We start from the raw sequence: 16,185 nt of genomic DNA, 5'->3' as shown, positions 1-16,185 counted from the left end.
CTTGAAATTTCCATGTTGCAGAAAGGCAGATGAGTGCACTGCCTCTGCTGGTATTAGAAAAAACACATGCTTCTCTCAGAAGAGACTTCTAAATGAAGAAGCCTCTGTAACTCTAAATCAAGCAGGTAAATCCAGTGCTGTTTTCATTGGTATCCAACTTACTTTTGTTTCACCATAAAACCTTAATTAATGGAAGTTACTGTCTGCTAAATCAAAATGATTTTATTTGCTGCTTAGCAGATAAAGGGATGTGGTCTTGGTATTTACTTTAAATCCATTCACTACAAGTCCTTTTTTATCTTTCTGTCCTGTCACACTGGCTTGTTGTAGGTTGCTGTGGGCTCTTGACATTGTTTGTTTGTTTGAAGCAGGATTTAAGCCTTTGGTTCTTCCACACCACTATAGAAAAGAAATTGTGCATTGTAAAGAAAAGTATTTGTTTTGTGTTACCTGTCTGTCAGATTCAGAATTCTTGGAAGTGTTTATAGGTTTTGGCTCCTACGGTCATTTTTCTCAGATACCCTTAATAGTGGCTGAAGTTCCGTATCTGTGATGCAGTTGTAAAAATCTCATTCTGTTGGATCCTTTTTACCCGGTGTCATCAGTCTGTCTCACATCACCATCTCACTAGCTGTTGGAACCAGTCAGCCACCTCTATTTCAGATCTTAATGGTCTGACTTAAGTGATATAAACAGTCCATACTTCATTTCAAAGTGGAAAAGTAGTAAAAGTTTATTTTTTGCCAAATTCACATCTTTTGGTTGTGAAATGCTTTGCAGATGAAAAGCACTAAGTGTCTAACTTGGTTTCAATAAAGATGTAAGGTATGCTTTTTTAAATAAAGCTTGGGAGTGCCACTAAATTGCCTAATCCGACTTTTTAAAAGAAAAATGCAAGAAAAAGCCAATCCGTGCACTGTACAACTGGGTAGCATGCATTTGTGCAGTGAATGCGGCAGGATGAATCAGGGCAAAGGCTGGTGACAATGCGTATTGTACTAATTTTCTTTTGCTGGAGAGTAGAGATAGGAGAACTTGAAGAGGCCAGACCATTTATTTATTTATTTATTTTTTTACTTACCTAGGTTTCTCCACTTATTTAATGTTAATATGATATAAAGGATCATAACAATTCATAAAGGGTTCTTGACCTGTTTCATGCCAAAACCTCCTTAAATACTTGATTATCTTATATTAATACCACCATTTTGTTGCAAAGAAATTTTAAAATTCCACCATTTTCATGTCATGTTGCAAAACGATCTCCCTGCTGCTTTGTAACAGGAATATTTCAAAATACAGTTCAGTATCATACATGTTCCTGCTTGACAATCAGCAATGCACACTTACAGAAAGAAGGGAATTTAGTCATCTTAGCTAATGAAATACTAGATTTGCAGTAAAATAAAAGTGAGAAAAGAGTGAGGGAAAACTCTTAAAGCTTCCAACAGATTAAATGTTTTGTAGACTTCTATAACAGTAGCCTCTAAAATGTTCTCAGCTAGGTGCATGTTGATTTCTCCATTCATCTATGCATCTCATTTGAATAGTTCACAGCCATGAGGCAGAAGAACTTTTTAAAAAAATATAAATTTGGATTCAGCACAGTCTGAATGTAACATGAACTACATAAATGTGTCTAGTAGGCTAAATCCAGCTCATGGACTCTATGTGCGACACTCCTGCACTGAAGTAATTCTTTGCCTATCCCTGATAAACAGAAACCTATTGAACTACTTCAGAATATCTTTTGCTGGATTTTTTTCTGACAATTTTAGTTAGAATCCTATGTTGTTAACACTACCCAAGTCATGTGTGCTCATTAATGTTATCAATTATAGGCTTATACTAGAGGTAACTTAGACATGTTACTTTGGCATTAAATCAAATCTTATAGAAATATCTCTTCTGGGAAAGAGAATGTCAGACAAAATTTGTTACAAAAATTGCGTTTTCTTGTTTCACTGGACAGCATTTGTTTTCATTTCCAGCAGCAATTTGATTGATAAATCACTGCAATGATTACCTAGCACTAGAATAAACTGGACCATGATGGGACAGATGAAGTTCAACTTTGAGTTTTGTGCTACAGGCAGTCTTTATTTGTTCTCTTCTTTGTAAGTGGATAGGTTCAGAATAGAACAGTTGTAAATTTTGTCATGGAAACAATTAACCATACCATTGTTACTGGTAAAAGGTGCCATTTAAATTCAAGACGTTCATAATCTTCCTGCCATGTTTCTCATTCACAAGTGCACAGCATCCCTCTGACAGTACAAGAATTGCTTACATGTAAGAGGAACCGTAAGAAAGTATTTTTGAGTGTCTTTAATTGTTTTGCCTTTTTTGAAAGATGTTCATCAATCTCCTTTTGCTCTCTGTGTCTACTCTCTATCTGTTAATCGCTGCCTCCTGCTTCCCTGAAAATGTTCATCTGCTCCGTGGTGTTCTTTTCCTCTGTACCCTGCACATACCTCCCCAGTTACCAGGTCCTTTGTCCCTGCATATTTCCTTGTTAGTTTCCCCTTTCCCTTTGGATATTTCTTTCTAGCTGGTGGCTGTCAGCACCACTCCTCCTGGAAGCAGTGACCCCCTAGGAGAGGCAGCCATGCTGTTTTATCTTAGTTTGCAGCTGATTTGCGGTAAAGGGCTTAGAGACCTGAAAGCAGATGGCATATGAAGTCAGTACCATGTAACCAAACAGCAGTCTGGGACATGAGCAATGGTCCAGGCAGCCACAGTTTTTGAACTGTGGTATACAAATATAATTAGACAGTAACCAGATGTTAACAGAGCAGAAATGTCTTGGTGTCTTCAAAATGATTTGTTCCCAAGTGCTTGAAAGGTAGTTGTCTGGGTGAAAACTTCGTGGAAATGTTATCCTCTGAAATCGATGGAAATTTTAAAAAAATGGAATGATGAAGGCAGATGAGCATCTCCAGGTTTCTTCAGTATTTGAAACCTTTGCTTACCTGTGATTGCCAAGTGATTGCCCCTGGTTTTGAATGATCTGTATGTTTCCTGTATTTCTTTCCAAGCCAAAAAACAATTTGTCAGTATTCTTATGAAAAATGCAGCTATTAATATCATATCTTGTCCCTTATTGGCAGTTGGAGGGGAAGTGTGCTAATATTGCAGGTGAGGACTTGTGTTAACAAGATTAGCAGAACTAGTATACCTGATAAACTAGTCTGCAAGCAGGTGAAATGGGTAAGTGGCACAAAAAATAATTATTAATGCTAGACATAATTAGCTTTCTCACCTAATTGAATTGTAAAACTAGCAAAGGCTAAGCTTTATTTAACTAATCATATTATCTTCTGTGCATTGTAACACATAACCTTATCTGGTTTATTTTAATTAGGTTTTGAATAAATGGATATGAAGGTTTTCAGTGCAGAAGTACCTTAGGGGGCACCATCTCTAATTCCACCAGAGTAAAGCAGCTGCTGTCTCCCTGCATGTAACATCTCAAAAGTAATGTGTTCAGGAATTGGCTGTTCATAATAATTGAAAATCATCTGTAGCGATGTCTCAGCCCTGGTTGAGATCCACCTGTTGGACACTCAGTAGGCTGCTGTGTTTGGACCCATATGTTGGGCCTATGTGTTTTTAAGCTTCCTAGAACCTGAGTAGGCTCCAGGAACTGTCTCTGGCTCTAGGCTCACTCTTTGGGCCTAGGTTGTAACTGGCACCCCTTCTCAGAAGTGGGACCCTATGATCCAGCTGCTGTAGGTCCTCAGACCATTGCTGAACCCTCCAACCCCCCCAAAGAAAACCTCCCCAATAGTTTAGGAATACCTTCCTTAGAGCTGGATCTTCCTGAGTATTCCGGTTTATAGTGTAACCCCTCAGGGATAAGTGATAGTTGAAGAAAATATTTTGCAAAGGGATTTCTTATCCAATCACTCTACCTTAGACAGTGCACAATATACAGATCCATGCAAAACCAGAAACTTTTTTGTATGCAATTCCTTTTCAGTTTCATCACCATTCCTGATCATTCTTTGGAATTTGGTCAGTGGGTTCCTGGTTCTCCAGGATTCACTTTTCCAGCACAGGCTTCTTTTTATTCTGGTTGGTGTGAGAGCTGCTCTGAGCAGACTTGGTCCTTTTACAGATTTCCAGTCCACTTTGCTATGTGACCTTCCTGGTCAGCCTTAAATGCCACCTTACTACTCCCCCTTTTTCCCCCCCCCGGGTGATCAAGGTTCCCTGTCTGATGGTCTGTTGTTTGGGTTACTTAAAAACACTTAAAACATTGCATTTGCACAGCGGCAGTGTGTAAGTGAAGAAACTCCTATGCCAACAGGAGAGCTTCTCCCATTGGTGTACCTAATTCACCTCCCTGAGAGGTGGAAGCTGTGTCCATGGGAGGAACTCTCCCACTGACATAGCACTGTCTACACAGGAAGTTAGGTCGGTATAACTATCTAGTTCTGCAGTGTGGATTTTTCACACCCCTGAGCAACGTAGTTATACCAGTATAGGTCTGCAGTGTAGACCTGGCCTGGGTCACCACCTACCTGGAGTCCAGACTTAAACTGGTTTTACCCAGACTGCAACTACCCCATTGTTCTGCCAGGGCAAGGTTCATTCACTTGTTGTTGGTTCTTAACCATCTCGTTCAGAGGCACGCAGCCAGGTGTCCCTCGCTTTCCTTATCACAAGCAGTATGATGCAAGACTACAGCAAAAGACAGCCACAAGGCATAAATATACAGAGTTAATCAAATCCAACTGGAATTCATAATTTGTACATAGCCAGATCCCCCAGACTATCACATCATGGAAGTACAGGTAAAGGAGTACAATGGCTGCTTCATAGAGAAGCAGAGCAGAAGAAACCTGGCACTCAGGGCAGGAATTGTCCCTTGTGATAGAAAATGTTGGCCGGGGGATTTGGATCATAGAGGGAGATGACAGGGTAGGACAGGATTAGAAAATAGGGATCGGTTGTCTGAAGCACAGAGGCTTTCCCATTCTGACCCCTTTACTGGAAACAAGCGGTATTCTCTGTTGTGCAGAGAGGGATATGGGGGAGCCATGGTGATTGGGAGAAGGATGGCTGTTTTGAAGAGGCTAGGGATAAACGTGAGAAATAGGAATGTTGGCGTATATAAGATTGGAAGGGACATCTTGCTGGAATAAAAATGGACAAGAAATCACAAATGTTTCCGTATTAGAGATTGTGGTTAGTGGCTGTCATTCTTTCGCCTTTTCTGTGTGGGCTGAGTAACACCAGGCCATAGCAGAGACTGTGCTTTCAGAGGTGTGTGGGAGTCTACAAATACAGGGCTAAGATCAGAGTCAGAGAAAGTGGGTGCAACTCCACTGAACTCAGTGGAACTTCATGCACATGCCCTTAGAACAAACAGTCTGAGTTGGTTCATAGACACTGCCTGAACAGTGCTGTTTGTCCTAGAAGCTGATGTGGGGAGGTATCTTGTTTGTTTTTCTTTCTTTGGTGGCCCTGCTGGTCTTTGGTCACACATAGTGCTGTCAGTGATCTAATGCACTGTGGGCTGTGCATACTGTTTCCTCTTATGGGACTTATGATGCAAAGGTCACCCACCTCTTTTGGACTTTGTGGAATCACCTGCTTAAGTCCCTAGTTTATATTACATGTTCCATTATCACATGCCATGTATGCTTGGTTAAATGGCTTGCTTATGTTGTGGTGGTTAGGAAGTTAGTGTTTGTGTTTTTCCCACTCTGTAGCTTGAATTGTGTATTTTTCTCAGTTAGGACTTAAGAGTTAGAGTTCTATTTGTGCCTGGGTTCTTTAAAGTCCTTTGTCATCCCAGCTCCATCTTTGTATTCTAGATAAAATGCAGAAGCTTTTCTTGTTAGAGGAGGGCAGTTACATTGATTGGGGGGCTTTCTGATTTCTCCCACTCCGCGTTACTGCTTGGCAAGAATAGAGGTTATGCTCACCGCGTCCCCAGAACAAGCATATTTGAGACAATCCAGAGTTAGGAGAGGGAAAAGGATTCTACGTGGTATCAGTCAGTAAAAGCAACTTATGTAAAGAGATGATATTCTGCAAAAAAATTATTTAAAAAACCTGTTTGCATTGTAGATGCTCAGAGTAACTTAAAAGGAATCAGTAAGGCATAATTCTCTCATGTCCCATGTTTTAGTTGAGGGGGGATATTCTAGAATTGGAAACAATAGAAGAGAGTAGTGGCAGTCCAACTCTTAACATTGTGAATGGGATGTAACCCCTTAAAAGGGGAACCAAAGATTTGCTCTGGTGAAATGAACAAAATTACTTTTATAGGAAAATGTCCTTAAGTCACCTTTTCCTCGGCATGTGCTGAGTTTCAGGGACCTTGACCAAAACAAACTGCAAGTTTTGGAGAAGATTGGTAAATGGTTCCCTGGCTATAATATTTATTTTGTTGTTTTGCTATGTATCTAGAGGCCCTAGAGTTTCAATAGAATAGTATTCATAAGTCTTTGTAGCTGCAAATACATGTTCTAAGAGTCACTTAAGTGTGCCCAAACAATCCTCTTGAGTTCTCATACGTATGTATCTGGTACTCCTTAGACAAGACTTAGAATAACGATAGTCTGAATGCTTCCAACAAATAAATACCTTTGCTTTAAAAGATCGTGTTTGATTAGGCCTTTTAAATGGAAGGGTAATATGTGGCAGACTCTTCCTTGCTTTTAGTGTGTTTCAGAATAGCCTCACTAGAGGAAGCAATGAAAGATGAGCCTTAGAAATGAAGCTTTTTGGTTACTGTGTGCAGTCTCCTGGAAGGTTTTCTTCAGTTGATTCCAGGAAATATCTTCAAGGCAGTGATTTTCAACCTTTTTTCATTTGCGGACCCCTAAAAAACGTTGAATGGCAGTGCAGACCCCAGACTGAAAACCACTGTTCTAAGGTGACTGACTGACTGGTTAGTAGAATGGGAGCCCTAGTAATAAGGGTTGTCTAGTTTCTTCCACTGTGGCTACTGAAAACATCTGAGACTCTCTTCATATAGGACAATCTGTTCTTGACACCACTGTTCTTCCCCTGTTGTATATAAATTTGTTTCAGATTCTTTTATATGCTTCAATTATTTTTTCTGAATTATGCTCACAATTGCATATTTAAGATGTGTAATGATACCCAGGCTTCAGAGCATCCTGCCTTGATCTGAAGATGCTTTTAAATCTGATTTCAGGACAGCTTGTCTTCTGAGTGACCTGAGAATTGTTCCAGATGGTCAAATGTACGTGTCAGGGGTATGAAGTCAGTTGCATAATGGCTTCTCTTTAGTTCTTTTTTTAACAGTTCTTTGCACTGTGAACCAAAAGTTTCTGGTAGTCAATAACAGAAACGTCTCTGAGTTATGATTATAGTTTGCAGGGGATTATTTTATGTAGTTATACATTCAATAGCTATGTGTGCATTTTCCCTTTAGACTTTTTTCTTTTCCATAGAAGTGGCAGATTCTATGCAGTAATAAGAACACGCGAACATAGAGCAGATTACTGGATATTATTTGGATAGTTTATTGTGATATTAGATATCTGTTTCCTCCAGTTAGGAAAGAATTGTGAAGAAACAGAAAGAAATAGTAACTGAACACGTGTTTGATTTTTGACTTAGCATGGAAAGTCTATGCCAACATTTTTCTCACTAACTTTGTCATCCAATCCATCCTTGTAGTCCCTCTTGTAAGGAAACTGTTGGCAATCACTAGCCAGCACCTGAAAAGCTTGAATTTCACTTGAAAATTTCACCTTAAGAAGAAGTGATTGCAGCAAGAATAAAATTAATAAAAGGCCAGGTCTTTTTAATCATCAACTTGCTACTGTCAGAGAAAGGCAAATTAAAAGGATACCAACTTCAAAAAAATCACATTTCTGTCTGAATTTACCTACTATTACAGGTAATGCCTAAGATTATTATAATTGAAAGAGGTTAGAGCAGATATATTTTTTCAAGTTTCTGGATTTTACAGCATGCAGTCAGTTTCATATTTTCCACTTTTATTGTCCGTTTTCTTGGTATTTATTTGAGTCTGTCACAGTAATAGGGAAGAGAATGTTTTTTTTAAAAGCAGGAAAGTGTGCTTGTCAAACCCCCAACATTTGTTGAGACTTGAACATGTGTAGTACCTGAAAACTACTTTCAGTTATCTTTTAAAAATTAGTTGCTGATGTCCTTTTAAGACTGCCGTGAAACCCATTTCTTGTTCCTATCCTGACAAAGGGGCTGATAGATCAGAAAATCATAGGAGTAGACATAAAGATAATGTCGTCTTATCACGTGTATTTACTTAGTAAATTTCCTTTGAATGCCTGATATGCTTTTAAGTTAAAAGTTAACTATGTATTTTAATATTTACATGAACTAATTTTAGTCTTCTCTTTCAGAATACACAGCTGCTTTGGGACGCACCTCTATTGGATTTAATACATGCTCCGCTAGCAACAACTTTCAGCTATGGAATCGGTAAATATTTGAGTTACTTGCTTTTGTCTGAAGGACTTGCTTTTGTTTTGTTATTTCTGTGCAAAAATTAAAAAACTCCCAAATACTGATTTGATCATGATGGTGGTGTTCTACTTCATATTTCTGATATTTTCATACTGAATATAAACATTTTAAACTTTTGTGATGGAATAGCTCAGACAAACTGAATTAAATTTTATCCTAGAATATGTCTGTGGATATTAAAAAAAAAAAAAACAACTTTCATTTTAAAAAATTTGTTCAAATGTAGCAACATTTTCCTGGCCCTTTAATGAAAGCAGGACTTTTAATTTTATTCTAATGGACTGTTGGGCATCAGCTTTTGTCTAATTTCAGCACGGTTCCATAGTTTGTTGATGTCCATGGCTCCTGAGTCAGTAAGGAATTTTAATATCCTTGCACGGTATGTCATGAGCCTTTTTTCTACCTCTCATTTCCAAAAAGCTCTTAAATAAGAGACTTTGAGTTAAAATTTTAACTTGTCTAATGTTCCTTCTGCTGGTTATAACTAGGATAATTGAAACCAATAGAGAGTAGACTTCTGTACTTTCTAGGTTTGCATACTGATAATAAATGAAGGCCTTGGAAAATTACTGCTTTTCATGCAAACTGTGTTTGGGACTCATATTTTCATAACATTCTTAGATGTAGAAATTCATATAATTTTTCTATACATATAAACTCATTAGTAGGATTACTTAGAGTGGAATGAAGAAAAAGGAATTTACTTTAGGTTAATTTGCAATTGTGGGAGAATGGTGTGCTGCTGTACTGTGAAAAGCAAAATAATACAAGCAGTATAACTGAACTTTCTCCAGTCCTTGCAGTTTCAGAGAGCAGAATCCTAACTGAAAGTTGGGATTCTCCAGTTTTCCATGGCACAAAGCCGCAATTTTTAACTGTGCAGAGTTGTGAGGTATCGATCTAGGATTGTCTCTTTATGGGTCCTCAAATACTAAGGTGAAAGAATGTAATAAATAGTTGTGTGTTTGTTCTTATGAGTCTACGTGCTTGATTTAACATTTGGTTTATGCTGAGGTTAAATTGTTATGTTGTAATCTAGTTGTTGTGATACTAATGATCTTTATTAAAAAAGACTAATTTAGAGTAGAAATGGATATCCACTGATTCAGATGGTCTGATTCACAAGTTTGTGGAATTTTTCTTCCATTCAAAGTTTTTTTCAAAATAAATTATGTTGTACTTAGACTGTCCATATTAATATTCTAAGGTATTCAGACTGAAACAAGCTATTTCACTTTCCCTTGGTGAGTATTAATAATAATAAGAACCGTTCGTTCACTGTGCAACTGAACACAGGCCAGGCATCAGCAGCTCTCCCTTGCCACAGTTTATTACAATAATTAGTGTGATAGAATAGGAGACCTCTTGCTATATGCACAGTAAATATTTCTCTAACTGGTATTCAGCTTAGTTTTTCATGGCATTGCACTACATCAAAATCAATTGTAAAACACCATGTTTATTAACAATCCAGACATACTTCATAATTTGATATGAAAGATAATTACATTTATTCCTCCAAATTTTGAACTAAGCAGTATTCAGTTTGAATATTTGGATTGTGAACCTGATTTTTTTTATAAACAGGACTTAATATTTTTCCTCATTAATTTCAATAACTTTAGCCTACAAGAAATGTCAGTATATATCTAAGCCTATGTATGTGTATATAATATATGTTCTTGCCATATGTGATACTATCTGCTTGAAGATTGTAAAGCCTCATGGTAAATTGCATGTATCATGCACCTTTACCCACCTGCCTCCATTCTGGCCATGAATCTCTCTCTCCCAAGACTGCTACTGCCATTCCAAACTGCTTTAGTAAAACCACTGTCCTTCAAAAAGCAGCCCAAAGAGATTTCCTTGTCTTCCCAAAATATGGGATTTTTCATGAAGTTTGAGATAATGAAAGTAAAACTTCGTTGGGTCTGTTTTTTGTATTCTTTAAAGCAGTGCTGTTTTATATACTTAATTGAGTCCAACTATAGATGACTAGTTGGAGAGAACAAATTACTGAGGCAATGACAATACTGCAACATTATCAATAGGGAAAAAAATCTATTTTAAACTCATCTCACTTTTAGTCCTAGAAGTGAAATTCAGTGTTTATCACATTGGAAAGTGGAGGTTGATTGTTTGTGGTAATATCCCCAGTGTGCACTGTGCTGTCCATATGGACACACATGAGTGGCTCCTTCCCCCAGGAGTTCCCAGTCAAAGGACCTTTTCCACTGATATATAGCTGCTGTTTCTAGCTCTGTAGAATCATGGCGTCACATTTTAAAATGGTTCGTTGGTCAAGAACTGCCTGCCTCTCCTGGGTCATTGAAATTTGGGGAGGTTAGAGAGTGGGAAGAAGATTTAAAAACCTCACAGATTACCAAAAAAAATTGATTGAAGCTCAGAGATCTGGCATGTTTTAAAAAAGTATCTGCAGAGATAGACTAATGGGCTTCATGCTGATGGTGAAGTCAGGGGTACATGATTATTGTAATTTAGCACATTAATATCACCAGCACACCTTTTATGTGCATGAACACCATCTCCAAATTAGCCAAAGTCTGAATGAGATCAGTGACTGATGGACAACTGGCTGAAGCTTGATGAACTAGCAGTGTGATTGTCCCCTTCAGTGCTCCTTTCATTGTCAGTGATACACAGCTCAGAGATGGTCTTGGATCATTAGTAATGGATAACCAAGTAGGAACAGCTGCAGTGCCACCGTCCACATGTTGGAAGAACAAGCACCCAATCCCGAAAGTGCTTGGCTTCTGCAGTCCATGATTTTGACCATTAGTTTTGCACAAGGTACTGTACCTGGGAATAAAAATGTAGGCACTTGAGGGGGGGAATTCTGACTTGTACCGTTTACAGCAGTTTACCTGCTAAACAGCATGGATGACTACAGCGGACATTAAATAGGATCCCTACTGAATTAAATTCCGAGTTTTGGACCCAAGTGATCCAACTCATCTGACTGCTTCTCATTTTGCAGTAACATTCTATCATGACATCTCTGTCCTGCAGAAACGGTGGCGTTATCAACAGAGTGAGATTAGTGGGAGTGGGAAACTGAGGTTTCTTGGTAGCCAGTAATGGAACTTCCTTCCATGGGATACCAGAATGACCATGAATCTTGCCATCTTGGAAAAAATACAAGACTTGTTGTAGCTGTTGCACAATAATAAAAAGCCGAATCCTGTTTAAATGAGTGGAAAGAGATAGGGAAGCAAAAGGAGCATATAAGAATCTAGCTTTGTATACGTGAATTTTTGTAATCTTGCAAGGCATTCATGTCATGGTAATGTGTGGTGTAGATATTTTTTGTTGCTAAGATGTTTGAAGATATTTGGTTTTAACAAGTTAGCTGGATTCTGTTACGTTTTTGTTGCAGAAAGAAGATGCTGCATTACACTGAGTCTAATGCTCCAGGATTCAGTGATTTGAATGTTTCTGTAGCACAAAACGGTAGTGTAAGAGCTGACAGCTGGTATAATTCTCACTTCCCTAACATCTTCATTAGAGAAGCAGAGGGGTCAAGGCTTTCTCAGAGTAGCAGAGAGATTGAAATGGCTTTTGATGGTGGTTTTGGCTCTAGTATTTCACCGAGTTGTAATGAACATGTAGGTGTAAGATTAAAAGGATGAATATGGTGGTGCTGCTAAACAGAATTGCTTTTCAAAGCTTGAATCTCGCCTCACTCTGACCTCTTGAGAAGGATACAATTGTAAAGCTGACTCCCATAGCGAAAAGGCAATTTCAATACATGCTTCCCAAATTAAATTGTCTTCTGAAATCAGTGCTGCAATAAAGGCAGCATTGTTTAGACAAAACGGGGGCCTGATTTTGTGATACATTTAACTCATTTTTCAATTTAGAATATTTTACCCGTATTACACTAACATTTAAATATTTACTGCTTTTTGCTGAAATAACATACTGGATTTATATAAATAGTGGAAAGGAAAGGGCTATCACCAAATTCTGTTAAGGAAACTAAGCAGCCATGAGGTAAGAGTCCTCTGCTGGATCAATAGCTGCCTGAAAGATAAGAAACAAAGAGTAGGAATCTCAATGGTCAGTTTTCACAATGGAGAGAAGTGAACAGTGGGTTCCTCCAAAGATCTGTACTGGGACCTGTGGTATTCAACATATCCATTACTGATCTGGAAAAGGAGGTGAACAATGAAGTGGCAAAGTTTGCATATGACATAATTATTTAAGATATAGTTAAGTCCAAAGAAGACTGTGAGGAGTTAGTGATCTCACAACATTGGGTGATGAGGCAACAAAACTGTATATGAAATTAACATTAAGTGCAAAGTAAAGTACATTGGAAAAAATAATTCCAACTACACACATACAATGATGGGTTCTTAAAACTAGTTGTTGCCACCCAAGAAAGAGATCTTGGAGTCACCTTGGATAGTTTTCTGAAAACTTCTGCTCCATGCACAGCAATGGTCAAAAAGACTAAGAGCATGTTAGGAACTATTAGAAAAGGGACAGAAAATATCATAATGCTACTATATAAATCCATTGTGCACCCACACCTGGAATACTACATCCAGTTCTGGTTGCCCCATCTCATAGTGGAACTGGAAAAGGTTCAGAGAAGGGCTACAAAGATGATCAAGGGTTTGGAAAAGCTTCCATACGAGGAAAGACTAAAAAGATTAGGGCTGTTCAGTTCAGAAATGGGACGACTAAGGGGGATATAAATGAGGTCTATAAAATTGTAAATAGTGTGGAAAGGTGGATAGAGAAGTGTTTACCTTTTCCCACAATACAAAAGCCAGAGGTCACCCAATGAAATTAACAGGCTGCTGTTTTAATACAAACAGGAGGAAGTACTTTTTCACACAGTGGATAACTAACCTGTGGAACTTGTTGCCATGAAAGGTTGTGATGGCCAAAAGTATAACTGGGTTCAAAAAAGAACTGGATAAGTTCCTGGAGGAAAGATCCATCAATGGCTATTAGCCAAGATGGTCAGGGATACAACCCTGGGCTCAGGATGATCTCAGATCTTTGTAAGACGCCGGGAGTGGAAGGCTGGGGTGGGTCACCCCATAACTTCCCCATTCTGTACACTCCACTTGAAACTGGTATGGCCACTGTTGAAGATAGGATACCGGGCAAGATGGCCATGAACTGATACAGTATGGCCTTCCTATAGAATGTCCCAAAGCTGCTGTTTTTCTGAATTGTATAAAAAACCTTTGCTTACTGTTAACACGTTTTCTCTATCTTGAATGCCCATTAAGATTTTCACATCAATATTTATAGGTAGATAGGATAACGTCACAAGTCTAGAGAACTGATCTAAATACCACTGTCAACAAAAATAAGCAGTTAATACACTGATGTCTCACTCAATTTTTGAATACTTGTTGAATGACTTTCTGCTTTTTAATGTGGCAGCCATGGGCAAGGTGAATGTTTAGGTTCTTTTCATATAGTTGATAAATTTTAAAAAAAATTGTCACCAATTCTGAGGGAGGGCTTTAGTGTTTATTTGATATTGACATAGATTTTAAAAGATGAGAAGCCGGAAAACCACATCCAAGTGGGATTACTAGTCTGAGATAACCTTAAAGAAGCAGAATTGTTGGGCATGTGGGTTGGTTAAAATATGCTCTTGCTCTACTCTTCACACTATAGTTCTAAAATGGTATAATCATTTCTGCCCAAGAAACATTCAGATTTAAAAAATGTATTAAAGCAATTATGTAATTTTCATGTTTGTCTTTGGAGTAGTTCAAGTCGCATGTAGACTACCCTCTTATCCTCGGTATGCGATTTAGCCTGTACAAAAGATCATAATCGGATGGAAAAGATAAGATCTATCAGAGCATTTTTCTTACATATAGAGTGAATAAATTATGATGTGGGGCTGCATAAAGGTTTTATCTGGATGAGTCTGAGATGGCTGTTATGGAAGTCATTCCATCATTAAAACCTTTATGCTAGAACATGCTCATGTGTATTCTCTAAGAAGCATCATTTTAAAAATGTTTTAGAAATATTGTATTTACCATTTTATCCAGATTTATTGTATCCCTCTACCTGTAAAGTCAGCCTGCCTTATTTATCATGAGTCCAACTCTGTTAGAGTTCCAAGGGACAGAAAATCTAAAAGTAGTATGAATACAGTACCTCTAAAGACCTAAAATAACTTTTTCTAAACATAAAAATATAATTAAAATCAAGTCAGGACCTTCCCGAGGCTGGAAACAAATTTTGTTTATCCTTTTAGAGAGCTGGGAATCTCTGTAATGGTTTAAAGCTCCCTTCTCCAGATTACACGTGTAGTCTCAATTTTGGCATTTCCTGATTTGAGTGCTTAAACTGCTACTTGTATAATCCATAACATTTAATGAAATGGAGTTTTTTAAATTAAATTTCTATGTCGCAGCTTTGGCAGACACCACCTGAATGCCCTCTCTGGAATATATTTTGGAAGCTCTGTAACAAAGGGAGCTCCTTTATTGCACATCCATCAGTATTAGAGCCTGCAGAACACTTGCCTCTCTGCTCACCCTCACTAACCTTTTTGCCACAAAGCTGTGAATCTTGCACATGTGCAGAACATGGCTCTTCCTTAACTGTACAGTTCTTGGGCTGAGCAAGAAACTTTTGTGCAAAATGTTCAGGTTATAACTTAGATAAGCCAAAATCAGTTTCCACCAGGTGGAGAAAACTGTTCCCATGCCAAATGGCATCTTCCTCCTGTGTTTCTGTTCTAGAGCTAGTCAGAAATCATTGCAATAATTGTTTATAATGGGAAAAATGCTTTTTATTCCTTCTACTCAGTGTCTGAACTATGTTTACTTTCCTAAAGGGGTTAGAATGCTTAAACTGCCAAATCTCCGTCCAAGACAGCGGTTAGGCATTCGTAAGTTTAAAGCAGTTGACACCCTTAGATTCATGAATCACTGTTGCTTTTGTGAGAACAAAGCCAATGATACAAGCAAATAAGAAAAGAGGGCAGAGTTTACTGGAATGTTCTTCCTTTCCTCAGTAACTAATGTGGTCTGTTTTTCAGCAGGGAAATTCCTGCACTTTTTCTAGGCCTTAGTGACACATGCTTATGCTTCATATCATAGGAGGATTTTATAACTGAAATAGAGTGTGCTGACCAGTTATGACTTACATTGTTACACAACTCTTCTCTTCTGAAAGTAAAAGTGCTTAGGGACTCTTTGTGGTGGTCAGAAATGGAATAGATCTCCACACTCAGAATCTAGTCATTGAGAATGTAAGCAATTAGTATCTGGTATTAATCATTTTATTTACCTGTTAACGTTTTGTATAGTGCCAAAGGGGTGAATGCATGGTGCTTGAGAGAATAAAGTCATGGTCTCTCATGAGATCAGTTGACTGATGCGGATGAGTGTTTGTGGGCCTAATTGAAGAACTGGGTCTTTAGGAGGGATTTGAATGGCAACGATGGGGGAGGCTGATTTATTGGATTTGGGGAGAGGTCACTCCAAGCATAGAGGACCATGTGGAAGAAGGCGTTCCTCTTTTGTTTTTCAGATTTGAGATAGGTGTGGGAGAGTTACTATAGGGAACTGGTTATTTTACTTAGTTCCCCCAAGTATTGACACTCTTTACCAAAAATTAGAATTTAATACTGACACTCAAATGCTTGAATGCTGTGAGGTGGAAACAAACCCA

At 38.2% G+C, this 16,185-nt stretch overlaps 1 protein-coding gene across 4 annotated transcripts in view; it reads left to right on the top strand.

Annotated features, from left to right (window-relative positions):
- ANKRD11 (ankyrin repeat domain containing 11) overlaps positions 1-16,185 on the top strand; it is a 204,085-nt gene that overhangs the window by 29,166 nt on the left and 158,734 nt on the right. For all 4 annotated transcript variants that reach the window (XR_010917756.1, XM_067536732.1, XM_067536731.1 and 1 more), the window contains exon 2: positions 8,376-8,454. The gene's annotated coding sequence lies outside the window, so the exon portion shown is untranslated. The remainder of the gene's footprint in view (positions 1-8,375; positions 8,455-16,185) is intronic.

This window comes from Emydura macquarii, unplaced genomic scaffold (genome assembly GCF_026122565.2).
Source record: "Emydura macquarii macquarii isolate MOO-44397 ecotype Brisbane River unplaced genomic scaffold, CSIRO-AGI_Emac_v2 contig_3647, whole genome shotgun sequence".
NCBI lineage: Eukaryota > Metazoa > Chordata > Testudines > Chelidae > Emydura > Emydura macquarii.
This window is presented reverse-complemented; position numbering and strand designations above follow the sequence as displayed.